Genomic DNA, 13,951 nt, shown 5'->3' with positions numbered 1-13,951 from the left:
TTACAGAGCAAGGGTCCTGCAGTGAAAAGCAGAGCTGAGTAGAAGGGAATTAATTTCAGCTGGAGTACCTGGTACCTCCCCGTGCATTTCTGATCTACACTAGGAAGACTTGTCCTCAAGATTGGAGCTGGCTTTCCTCTTCCCTCCAGCATCCCAGCAGCTTTCTCTGTCCAAGAGGCCATGGAGCCATGAATGCACCTTGTACATCAGTGTCTCAGCAATGCAGAGCAGCAGGTCTGTGACCTGGCTGCTTCTGCTGTTGCTTCTTTAAACTGGAGCAGAGAAATGCAAAAACACACACTTGCTGCTCTTCTGGGAGCCGCTGTAGCTGGGAGGCAGTCATGTGATGTGCTTGAAGGTCAGCGGCAATGCCATCAAGCATGTAGGGTGCATGAGGTGGCCAGGGCCCTGCAAAGCTTGGGAATGCTAAATAGTAGGGTAAGAGGTGGTGTGTGAAGACTGGTAAGTAGTGAGGAAGGGCACGAGGACCTATGTAACGCGCCTGGACCAAGCAGGGAATGAGCATGACTCCCTCCTCTATTTGATGGAGACCAACTTAGTCCTCTCTTGCCACAGCATACAGCCACATGTCACTGCTTGCTACCTCCTTGAAAACAAATTCCTGCAGTGTGTGAGTGTGTGTTGACCAGGACTGCCCCATCCTCACTCTGCTCCTGCCTGGATAGGGACACGTAGTGAGCCGGGGCCTCTGGATCATTAACAACTGGGGTGCTCTGAGAGAGCTGAGCAGAAATTGGATTTTTTGGTTCAGTAGCTGGAAAAAAAAAAAAAAAAAAAAAAAAAGCCCCTGCTCTATTTTAAGCAAAATTGGGTTTTCTAAGGGCTTTTCAGCGAAATGATAAAAAAACACCAAATCTAAAAAAAACCCTGAAGTGACTTCATTGTGGGCTAGTGCTCAGTGTTTCCTTTCCATCCATAATAAAATATTTTATTTTAATTCTGTACTATTTAGTATGCTTTAGGCTTACCTCTCTCTCTCTCTCTCTCTCTATCTCTTTTTTTTTTAAGACAGCATTAAAGAAAAGACAGGAAAACACCGATCTAGACTTTCAGCTACTACACTTCATTTCTGACACTGCTGGAGTGGGACTTTTGACCACCCTCCCCAGCCAGCCAAAGCTGGAGGCTGCACAGCAACCCTGTAGTTATACTTCACAGGTAGTTTTGGTCCCTGTGAAATTCCATTTTCCACTTAAATTAGTTGTAGACTATTCCAGATAGATTATATGGAAGGCCTAATTTATTTGCACTGGGACTCAGGAAAGCAAGACCCTGCTGGAGCTGCCCTGAGTGTCCTGGACAAGCTCTCTCTGGGTATGTCTGTTGTAGGAACCCAACCCAGTCTCTTCAGCTCCTGGCCTTTCCCTAGATCTGTCTTTTCCATGGACCTTCTGAGCATAGACTGTAGACCAGACAAATCATCTGGCCTTCTTATTCCTGAGGACAACTGAGAGCAGATAAAAGATGTACTACATGGTCCTCAGCTTCCCCAGGAGGAAACGTATGGGCTTTGTTTGGAAAACCTGGGTACCACCGGTGCCATGCAGCACTTCCTAACAGGTGCTACCTCAGGACTGGCTTTGAGTCATTAGCAGGGTTAATTAGGTATGGCAAATCTCTGCAATGCTCTGGCTTTCTTACTTTAGGTTCTAGAGATAATGTGCTTGATGTTGTTGGTGTATCTCTGCGTACTGCCATATTTTGTGGTATAAATATGCTCTATCTGACTCAGTTTTCCATTTGTGAAAAAGGATTCAACACCTTTGCATTGGAGAAATGTCTTGCTGCTGTGATCTCTGTGCAACCACTTCAGTCTGGGCCTCCTCTAGCAATTTTGGAATTCATCTCACGAAACTTCAGATGACTCAGATGTTAATGTCTGGGCTAATCATCCTCAGCTCTCTCTACAGTCAGTGCGGAGAAACAGGCACCTTGAAGACGCGTTTCATCTGACGCATTTTGCCTCTTCTCCATGTGGTCAGATGAATCCCAGCCCTGCCTCTTGGTGGTTCTTGACCATTCTTTTCTCTAGACATGACAAATGCCATCCAGCAGCTTGCCTTATTTTTCTAGATCGTAGCTTTGGCCACATCCCCCTGGGCTGGCACCCCTTTCTGCTTCACTACCACTCTATTTATTTGCTTTTTCAAGGCTTGCCTGTGTTTCTTCCTCTGTTTCTCTCTTGCTCACAGGACAGAGCATGGCTTGCTGGATCTCATTCAGTTGCTGGTGCACTGTTCTTGCAGCCTGCCACTGCCAGGGAGCCCCGTGAGTCCTTTCTTGCTTGCCTTGTGTTCTCAGTAAGATTTTAAACCCTTTTGGGGCAGGGACTGCCTTTCCATCCCCTATTATTTTAGTACGGTCAGACTGCATCTCTTTACTGCTATTACAATATAAATACCAGGCAAACCCAGAAACCTCCAAGTAGTTCAGTGATTCATATGAGGTTTGAAGAGGCAGGGAGGCTTATCTATCTTCCAGTAGGCTAATGGGATAAAAGCCAGGAATTTCTGAGCTCTCTTCCCAGCATTGACCGCAAGCTCTTGAGCAAGGCTCTTGGCCTATATTATACATTTCTCCTTGATTTGCCTGACTTGTCATGCACCAGATGAAGATGGATTCCGTACACAGAGCAGTTTTTGCTTCCTAAATTCAGAGACTGTACAGTCAAAAGGCACCATGAGGATCATCTTATCTGACCTCCTCTATAGAGAAAATAGATTTTTCCCAGAAACGGGATTAGAACATCTCCTTTCAGAGATATCTAATTTTTGTTTCAAGATATCAAGCACTGGTGATTTGGCAGCCTTCCTGATAAGCTGTTCCAATATTTAATTACCTTCATAGCAGTGAGTTGGTGTCCACTTCAAAGGCTGAACTGATCTAGTTCTATCTTCCGACCATCATGACTTCTTATTCTTCTTATCAGCATGGTTGAAGAACCTCCCCTTCTCTGCCCTAGTACCAGATAGCTTTCCTTACGTCAATACCCATATATAACGATCAAGTCACCTCTCAGCCTTCTCTCTGATGAATAAGGTTAGGTTCCTAAAACTGTACATTGGCAGGTTATGCTTCCAAAGCCTGGTCTTTTCTGTGGCCCTCTGCTATTTCCCCAGCTTCTGGTGTGTGGCCAGCAGAACTGACTCACCACCTCCTAGCAGCCCCAGGACTTCATTCTACCCAAGCAAGAAGTCCTCTCTTCTTATACTGGATCTTTCCCTGTTTTGACTGCCCAAGCCCATTCTGGGTCTCTTCCATCACACCAGTTTCCCTGGGAGTGCAGGCTGGCCTCTTGCCCTGTCCTATCTCACTGCAGTTGAAGAGATTCTCTCACCTTTTAGGTGGAATCCGTTGAATTTGTCTCAGATGCCTTATCTTCCTTGAGGGGTGTGAAATGGCATTTTATAGGGCAGTGATCCATTTAACTGGGCAACTGGGGCAGTATCCCAGATTCCTCATCTTTTGCCAACCTCTGTGCTGTCTGCAAGCCACCTGTGGTGCTTTGGTGGTATCTTGATCTCTGGATGCAGCTGGATGCCACTGAACTGAGTTTCCTGCTGGTCTCAGCCCTTCACACTGGAGGTATCTGTGTATTAGCCTATCTTTGCAGCCAGTACGTTCCTAATCCACAGTCCTTTGAACTGTTCTCTCTGTGGCCTCTCCTCAGTCCTCACAAAAGTCCTCTGTGTGTCCTTCCAGTTCCTCCTCCCCAGTCCAGCGCCTCCTGATCACTGTCTCTGCCTTTGAGCCCTTTAATCCTCTGCGCCTGGGTCTGCTTCCATCTGATTCACCATTGCTGTCTGTGTTGAGCCCTCTCTGGTAAGAAAAGGGTTTTAACCCCATCCCTTAACAAGCACGTTTCAAGATCTGTCAAGGGGCCAATTCTGACACTGTCTAATGCATGTTTTGTTAATCTCATGTAACGTAGTTTAGAAAAAAAAACAAAATGCCTTGGAGCAATTGCAATGTATTAAACCACCACAGCTGTCTTTATCAGCAAAGACTCAGAGGCTAAAATATAATGAATGTTGATGAAGGTTTTCTGCTCTGCCATATGACTGTGTTTATAGACGTATGTGCATTTGTCCAGATTACAGCCTTGTTGATGAAATCCCAAATTAACTGCTCTATTATTTTGCTAAGAACTGATGGCTCTCACCCTTCTGTCCGTCCTCTTTTACTCTATCCATATTGCCGTCACTCTGGCCCTGTGCCAGCCCATTCTACTTCCCTGAGGTTCCCTAAGACTTGTTAGATTTAATGTTAATGGCTCTTTGGGTCATTCCTCTACGGCTCCTGACACTGAGTTATCCAGGCATATTGATTTGAAAGATGTCATTATAGCAGATAATTCTCCCTTGCTGCAGATAGTTAGTGTTGTGCTCCATCCACCTCATCATGGTGCCTTCTTCCAAACAGAGACTGGAGAGGACTATTAGGGATTTCTGAGTCAATAGTTATGATCCTGCTGTCCATATCCAGTGATCAGCTTAGTCCTGACCTTGTGCTCTTTTTGTCCATACAATTTTTTTTTAAAAGGTGCCTCTTAACCTCAGGCCTGAAGCCTTCAGAGGCTGAGCCAGACTTCCTGTCCCATCAGAAATCTGTTAAATGAGCTGAGCATCTAACCTGTTTTTAAAGGAATCCACACCCTTCCTCCAGTGCTTACCTAAGATTTTCTGCTGAAAAGGCATTAACCTGAGCTGTGGGCTGAATCTTAATTGCAACTTATTCTCTATTCCCAGCAATTCAGTCCTCTTTGACAAGATACAGCAGGAGGAAAGGACTTTTGCCTGGTGTCAGGGCAAAAGGAGTGTGGGTGGCCTCTTCGTTTCCCAGTGCCATTGCATGTATCCATGAGGGATGTTCTCTTCTCCCTGGGTGAAGTCACACTTCTTTTCATGGATGAATTTGGTGGCTACACTATTTCTCTGAAGATCTTGCTGACTTATGCCAATACAGGGGACACAGGTACAGGCACTGCCTAAAGAAGTGATCTGAAGACACACACACACACACACACCACCCCTGGGGATGCTGGCCAGGAGGACATATGCATGTATGGTGTTGCGAGTAAACTGGCCTCTATCACATCTTGAAGCTTTTGCTTTGGGAATGCCTGGTGACTTACTGTGCTTCATATTTCACAACGACTTGCATCCCTGACACTCTTCCTGGCAGCAGAGGTGGCATCCACCACCCTGAGGAGGTGCAGTGACACATTTTACCAACAGAGTTATATCAATGCCAGAAGCAGTATCAATACTTAGAGAGAAGCAGCACTCCGTTTCCTGCAGAAGCACACATAACTTCTGAACAGAGGCAGAATCTACCATGTCGCTCTGCCACCCCTCCATGGCTGTCCGGTGTGTTGGCAGTACTGGTCTGTGCAGTGCTTTGCTGCAGTGATCGTGGAGAGGATTGGTATGCAGCCTGCTGGACACAAACACTGCTGTAACTGAGCCTGGAGGCTGCTGCCTTGGTTGAGGCAGGTTGAGATCAGATCCTGTGGTCTCACCGGTTGGAGAGCATGGTCAGAGGCCTGGCCTGGGAGTGGAGCAAGAAGAGGCCACAGCTGAATCCAAGGACAGGTCCCAGCAGCTAAGAGCAACTGGTAGCATTACCTCCTCTATCAGAGAGTTGAGTGTCTGGGCAGGCTGCCATCCTAATCAGTCCCCAAGTCTCCTCAGAGCCTCACTTCTGCCCCTTCTAGTCCAAATAGATCCTGACTTGGACTGGCAGAAACTCTCTCCTTCCAGCAGTATTTACCTGGATTACCCAAGGTCACCATGATGGAGGAAATTCTGGCTTTAGCGCCTCTCTGCCCAACCTGATCAAGCAGCCAAAAGAATTGCCATCAGGCTAACTCAAGGCAGATTTTACTCCTTGATCCCAAACAGTCCCAGAAGGACCAGCCTGAATCTTCTTCCCTCCCTGAAGGCCACATTGGAGGCTAACTGGTAGCAAAGCAACCTCTCTGGATTGTATCTGCTTTTTCCCTTCCTGGATTGCCCCTCTTCAGGGGCAGGATTTGGGATTGGGTTCTCTCCAATTCCATGGCTGATTCCCCTGGTTTGGTGTCTGAACAGCCCTTTCCAACCTCCAAATCTGGAGCAATCCCTGTTGCTGAGTTAGGCGGGCACACAGACTTGCTCTGCCCACATTAAACCGGGAGGGAGGGAAGTGTGATGTGGAGAGACCCAAGCTGGTGGGATACAAGCCAGACAGGTTCAGCTGCAGCCAGAATGACTTGGCCAGGTGTCAGCTGAGCTCTGTGCCAAAGCTAATAAGCCTGCCAGGAGCCAGGACTTCCTTGCTTGGATGAAAAACTAGGCTAATGCTGCTTGGCTGGCTCCAGAGCTTTGCTGGAAACTGCATAGCTGTGCTCTGCCATGCGGAACTGCTGCTTCAGATGGGGCAACCGGCTTCTCCTTTGCAGCAGATAGGAGGGTGATACGTGGCCCTGAAATGTAGGCATATGACCAGACACTAGGGTTGGGCTAGGGCCTTTCTCTTCTCCCATAGCTTGAGGAGAGGGAATGAAGGAATTTCCATCTCCTTTCCATCAGGTTGCTGGGGCTGTTATTGTAATTTTGATTTCTTCTTGGCCACTGGATTGCTATGGGGTCCCTGCCAGTGGGGCACTTCTGTTCTGTGATGCTGGCACAATGCAGTTTGCCTCTGGTTTTAGCTTCAGGAAGGGTGAATCTGAAACAATTCCAGGCAGAGCTTTTGCCTGTCTACCTTTGTTGCCCAATGTAATTGGGGGACATTTTCCATGCACAAAGTGATGGAAGAGTCACCACTGCTTTTCTGGGGCTGCTGAAACCCAGAAAACAGCTAGCATTTGCAGAACCACCACAGAAAAGTGTATTTCCCCGAAAGCGGTGAAACCTAAAACTGCTTTGAGCCTGGTAGTGCTGCTTCCCAGAACAGCACTGACCCCTGGCATCACCAAGTGTTTACACTCCTCCCTAGGAGCAGAGACTGATCTGTTTGTGTGCAAATGTAGAAATACCTGATGAACAGAAGTAGACAAGAATGTTCTCTTAGGGAATACTCTTGGGTGAGACAAAGACGTCTCACTGGTGAATTCAAACCTGGCTGTGAAATAGTCTCCAAAGGGAGAGGCCTTTCCCACTGGACTTCTCAAAAGGCTTGACACTCCATTAGGACAATCTCATGGCAAGCAAATATGCACTAGATGGAACCTATGTGGGTACCTAAAGTGACCAGAGACAAAATGCAGTTTTGTAATGAGGCTTTGGGAAAACTCACTGAAAATCACAGCCTGAATCTGCTTTTCTGTGATAATATCTTCTCTGGATGTCTTCTTTGGTTGTAAAAACTTTGAGGCAGGATCCTTCATAAACCACATCTTTGTGCAGCATCTAGCAGAGGAAAAGTCTTGGTCTTAGGACGTCAAGGGTGTTGCCATAGGATATATAAGAAATGGTGGTGACAATAGCATTGTAGCAAAGTTGCACCATGGATTACCCAGATGTTTCCCATGGGATATTGTAGACACATGTTCTGTGTCCTTCTCCCTTCCTGTTTATTCAGGGGTATTCTCACCTCTGGCCTCTTTAGGATGCAGGTCCCTGATGGTACTATGGCAAATAGCTGGTTTTCTTCTGGAACAAAGCAATCACTTGACAACATTTGAGATGAGAAAAATTCTGTGATGGATAACTTTGTGGGGAAATGGAGAATGTTTATGCTGGAAATTAGGATTAGTAGCAAAATAGTGAAAAACTTGCCCCCAGTGTTTCTGCAAAAGAGACTTCAGGCAAGGACCAAACAGGAATACATTTTCTTTAGCGTGTGTCACAAGAAAAGCTACTCCCTCTTCAGCAGTTCCTTACCTTAGACACCCAAAGACAAGAGCTTAGGAGGTCTGAAAAATATCTCTCATACAATATTTCAGGTTTTGTAATCACTGAGAAGATAAGGAGAAATGACCACAGTGAGTACGGGTAAAGAAAAAAACCTGTAGGAATACTGTTCCTCAGAAATATCCCAAAGGTTATGCAGCAGGGCAGACTGATTTATGCTCTGAATATGAGGACTCAGATGTCGGAACAACTCAATGAGATTTTGTGAGTTACTGTGTGTCAGCTGACCTGTGTAACTATGTGTACTTAGCTTCTTGCAACCACGAGGTAAAATATATTAGCATAAACCCTTTACTCAGGTTTAAACTAACATGGTCTCCCTCACTACTGCTGAAGGTAAGAGCTTAGATTTGGTTGGTGACCAGGGCTCAGTTGACTTCTAGGGATTTGCTGAGCTGTGTTATCTCTATCGTATAGCTGAGTCCTACAAAAAGGTAGAGACGATGATTGGCGGAAAGGAAGTTCACAGCCTGGAACAGTCCCTGGTTGAATTAGGGACAGTAGTGGAGTCACAGGGACATGCAAGACTTGCCCTCCAAATTCAAGGGCAGTCAAAATGAAGTCAAAATGAGGTGAAACACAATGCTTGCTGCAAGATCTTCAAGCTTTACAGCTTTTGTCAGAGAGAAGTAAAAAAATTGTGGAAGTCCTCTTCCCCTGTTCTCTCTCTTCCTCCCCAAAACTCACCTGAAGGAAGGAGAAGAGGGAACACCCTCTTGAAAGATGGGATGGGAAACGTGGTATAGACTGGGAGGGCTGAAAGGAGGTAGGACTTTGTTAAGTGAAGCTGAACAAAAAAATCGGTGTTGCAGGAGGCAGATGTGGCAGCTACTATTGCGAATGAACCAAGGTGTCATCTCGGCAGGACTGAGCCCCCAGTGAACAAGAGAGTGACCCATCCGATCCATGTCATCCATGGAGTGTGGCCAGGTGAGAGGTTGCTGCTTGTCCCCTGTGTTTTAAAACGCCACAGAGAATTTTACCCTTGTTTCAGATGTCACCGCTGTGTGCCTCTTCTGACTGCTGTCTGGCAGCCCTCGATTTGGGAGACCATGGAAGATTTCCTGCAACAAGGGGTCGGAAGGTGCCCCCCACATCTGTACCAGAAGACACAGGTCCTCTGCTGCAGTGTGGGCTCACAGTTTTGGGGGAGGTCAAACCTTGTTCTCCTGGAGAAAACCCATCCCTTGCCCTTGGACATCTTCTGAAGCAGTGGCTGAGCCATAAAATGACGTGAGGGTTGTGCTGAGCAGCAGACAGGTCTATAAGCACCAGCTGCCACATGGGTACAAAGCGAAGAGCCCCGGTTAGTTAAGATGCTGCAGCTGAGTTATAAATAAAAGAAGGTAGAGCAAATTGGGCTTGACAGGACTACTGGAAGTATCATGGGATATCTGGCCAGTGGGACCTGCCTTCTTCCATTCTCCTCCTCCTGCTTATCTCCTCCTCCATCCTTTCTGTGCCCTGTATGTGATGAAGGTCAGAAAAGTAGCTAGTTCTCTCCGTTGGGACTCAGCACAGAGCGCTGTTTGCATTGAAATAATTTTCCCTATAAAGATGCCCCAAAGGGCCTGTCACCACAGTATCTTTGCTCTTGCTACATCTTCTGACTGTATATTTACCCAGGAAAGGGTATTTGTCCCCTGACAGCAATACCAAGAAGAAGGGGCTGTGGGAATGGCTGGCCCCTGCTGCCTGGTCCATTTGTCCATGTGAAGGGGTGCCAGTGAGGAGACAGCAGTGGTGCTGAGAGATGCTGGACAAAGCAGCCCTCAGCCAGGGCTGACTGTCCAGGGCTAAGCAGGAGCTGCCACCATCTGTGTCTGAGGTGTAAAGTTCAGATGCTCGGAGGTATTCAGCACCGATATGTGGATGTTTGGACAAGCAGAGCAAGGTCAGCAATTGCTGTGTCCCCCCCTCACCAAAACTGCCATCTCCTCGGCTGGGCCCTGGCCCTCACCCTACAGCTGGGTCCCTTCCTTCTCCTCCTGAAAGAACCACCTCTGACCATGTACGCATCTAATACTCTGTTCTGGCCAGCCCCTTGCTAGCTAGTCCTTGCTGCTTTCCAACATCTCTCTTCTCCCCATCCCTCTTGGCCCACCAGCCTGCCCTTGACCGCAAAGAGTTGGCTAACACACACTGCTCCTCCTATGCAGGCAACGGACAGGCTGTACTAGCTAGCTTCCCCTCCATTTCTGTCTTGAGAGAACCTAATCCTGAGTGCTCAGCACAGCATTCAGCCCCAAAGACTCCCAGCTCTGCCCTCCTTATGCCTGTGTTGGAAAGGGTTTCTTATGGAAAAAATAAAGGCTCCCCAGGACACACATTAGCTGTCTGCGAGCCAAACAGCACTGACAGGTATGCTAAGGGAAAATCAGGATAAGAGGCTCGCTGCACCGGTAGGTCCACCAGTTTGTAGGTGAGGTGTTGTCAAAGTCTCTCTTTGCTGCCACAAGCGCTGCAGACCTGGGAGAGAATGTGGCCTCCTGCAGCATGATCACCATCCTCTGCATCCGAGCCATGAGGGTGGTCAGGTTTCAAATACCACGTGGCAGAGCAGGGAGCCGTGACTTTGAGAGAGAGGGAGGTATTTATGGGGGTAAACATGGCTGCTCCTGAGTCCAGACTCACTGGGATCGGACTATGTCTGTCTTACCCCAAAACAGATGCTCCTAGTGAGGTGATTGGGAGCACCTTCCTCTTTACTAGGCAGCATCTGAGGTTGAGATGCCCCTGGCATGCTCAGCTCTAATTTGGAAGAGGAATTGCAAGCTGGAGACAGATGGGACCCACCACTGTCCTTCCATGGACTTTCCTTCTCGTAACAGATGCAGGCAAGTGACTACATTTACCCAACATGGAAACCTTGGTGAGACATGCTAAACATCATTAACAGTGCAAGGATTGTAGGACTATAGGCCCGGTCGTGATCCTGGTAGTCAACGAGACCTCCCAACACAGATCTCAGCTCTCATGGTGCAGAGCTTGTCTTTCAGAACGTTGTCTAATCTAATACTCCAATGCCTCACAGCTCTGCCTACACTTATCTTCACAGCAGACCAACCAGGCTAGGGAAGCTGGGTTATAGCTTATAAGCAGTCAAGAGGCTCAGAGATACTTGGAGGCCTTCAGCCCTAAAATGGATGCAGGCATCTCTCACAGAGTTCAGATATTATTGTGAAGAGGGATTCAAAGTGCCTGATGTGCAGGGCTGGTGCATCTTGAGTCCTACCCCTTCAGCAGAGAGAGGAAGCTGTGCTAGCTCACCGACACAGATAGCCTGTATCTGGATGCAATGTCACAGCAGGCCTCAGCCATCCTACCACCATGCTCCTCTTGCTGTGTGTTTCTGTAGCCGCAGGTGGGTTGAACCCACCTGATGGTTGGTTCAACTTGCTGGTCTGTCTGAAAACTAGCCTTTCTTTTTCCATTTTGATATGTTGAAGGACTGCAGAAATGCTAGCTTTTATTTAAGGGAGTAGAAGGGCAGGATGACTTCTCTCAGCTGCCCTGTAGTCGCAGGGTGACTTAAGCAGCCTGCCCAAACACAGCTTAGAAAGTTGTCACTGGTGTGCCCAAAGACACACTGAAAGTCCAGGGTTGAAAACGGGCTTCAACCTGGTTTCTGGGTAAATGACCCATGACCTGTGGCCCTTCCTTGCTCCTCTGTGGGCTGAGACCCCCCACACTTACTGCTGGACAGGCTGGATGCATTGACCAGGAGGCAAGCATTGCCAGACCAGCAATATTATGCATTTCTACCAAACCCTTGGGCATGTCTAGACCGTTCCTTTATCTCCAATCTCCACTGAAATCAAGGGGCAGCTTGATCCCTATTGAAGGCCACTTAGCAACATGCTGGCGCCAATATCTGTGCTGGTAAAATTGCCACATAATCCCCGTTCCAATGTGCCGAGCTCTCATCAAAAGGGGCTCTGGGAGGAAGAAGCCGTCTGTTTCCTTTAACCTACAATAAAGTGAAGCAGTTCAAAGAGGAGGAAAAGGAGGTTAACGATCTCTTTGAAATGTAGGCTCAAATTCCCAGCACGGCCCAAGTCAATTACCAGAAAGTGCTGTGACACACATCCACCGCTAACGAGGAAGCAGAGAGGCACATGGGGCAGAGAGACCTGGGCAGCCATTGGTGAAGCTTAAAGGGCTTCACCGTCATGGTGGGAAAGTTTCCAGAGGGACGTTTATCCCTTTGCAAGGCCGTCTCGTCCCCCCAGGGTGCACCTGGAGTAGAGGCTGGGGACCCTTGCCCGTGGCACCATCCTATGGCTACCCAAATCCATGGCATCCCCTTGTACCTGGCAGGGCTTTCCAAAGGATGTACAGCACCTAGTGCAGCAGGCTGCTGCTTCTGCAGCATGTCAAAGCATTTGAACCGCTTTCATATTAATACGGATCGGTTTTGCTACCGGACCAGATGAGCACCCATGTCGGTGAGAGGCGGTGCAGGGATGGGCATGAGCGGCTGGGGCCGGAGAGGGGCTGAACCACTGCTTTTGGCAGAGCAGTTTTATTCTGGATCTGAGGGATGTGTGCATGCAGACATATAAATCCTAGGAGATAAAATAGTGTGATTAAGGGACGGAGCTCCAACTCCCTGGTTATTACAGCAGAGAATTTATCTGACAGCCCAGTTTCGCCTCAAATTTTTGACCTTTTAATCAGGTTCCCAGGACTGCTAGCCACTCAAAAAGTGAAGGAATGGGATGCCTCCGGAGTGACAGGGAAGGAATACATTAGCCCGGCCTGTGGCAGTGCTACCTCTAAGAGCGCGCGTGGGGCAGAGGGTTTCACTGCCTCACAGCTTTCCCCAGGGACCGGTCTGGGGCACGTGGAAGGATTATGACCAGCCATGCGACATTATTTTCTGGCATGGCAAGAGTGCATCAGCACTTTCTAGCCTAACCAAGCTCGGGTGCATGGAACAAACGCGCTGGAAATAAAGCCTCCTGCAAAATGGAAAATATACAGAGCAGCAGCTATTTTTAAAGGGGACGGCACCTACCGCTGCTATGAAGTCAGGCACATAATCAGTCAGCAAGGGACTTCTGGAGGCTGACAGCTGACAGCTCGGGGAAAAAGCTCCTACAGACCTATGGAAAGGGGAGCTTTTGGATACCAGGGGGTGCATCTTTTTGACCAAAGAGACGCGGGTTGCTCTGTGCTGCCCCTAAGCCCTGGGCCCAAGGCAGATGGGGAAAGAGATGCTCAGTGTCTGCACAGCCCAAGCTGGAGCAGGGACCCACCTGCCTTTCCCAACACAGTGGAAAGCAGGGTGAGATGCTGATATCCGTCCAGGAGACAGCGAGCATCAAGCAAACACCAGCTCAGCCACTTCTTCCGTCCTCCCTAACCCAACCTATCCGCACTGCCCAGCCTCCACTGAGGTTTTCCTGCTTCTAAAAATATTCAGCCTCTAATTAAAGCGTCCATCTCGCTTGCCAGGGCAAATGTATCCGGCTGCAGAGCTGAGCTGGTCCTGAAGACAGGCAGAGCTTGCAAGCTTACTCATCCGGCCAGCCTTCCTGGCCCAGGCGGCTTGGGAGATGTCTGGCACCAGGGTTTTGTCTGTCGTGCCTTGATATTAAACTGACAGCATTTTCACACGGCTGGAGGGAGCGTCTCATCAGAATTTCCAAGCTCAGAGTCACTGCGTGCCTTTCCCTTTCCCGTCGGGACGTTTGTGCTGTTTCAGGTGTCCCGTGGGGAGTGTGCTTTGCCATGCCCGCGTGGATGGGGGCTCTCATGCTTCCTCCCATGCAGATGGCTACAAATAGGCTATTTAAATAATAAAAATCTAGCAGAATGAGAGGAAAGGAGCAGAGGAATAGCAGGAGGGACTAGGATCCAAAAAAGCACTAGAGTTGTATAATCAGTGCATTTACTAAGGAAATGGGAGAATCCAACTCAGTCCAAAGTGCTTCAGACTTGTTACTCCCAGGAGAGACTCCTTCTCCAGGAAACTGGGACCTGGATCAAACACCAGGGGGAACTTCCATGGAGCAAGAGCACGTCTC

This window comes from Apteryx mantelli, chromosome 1 (assembly GCF_036417845.1).
Source record: "Apteryx mantelli isolate bAptMan1 chromosome 1, bAptMan1.hap1, whole genome shotgun sequence".
Lineage (NCBI taxonomy): Eukaryota > Metazoa > Chordata > Aves > Apterygiformes > Apterygidae > Apteryx > Apteryx mantelli.
Note: the sequence above shows the minus strand (reverse complement) of the source record.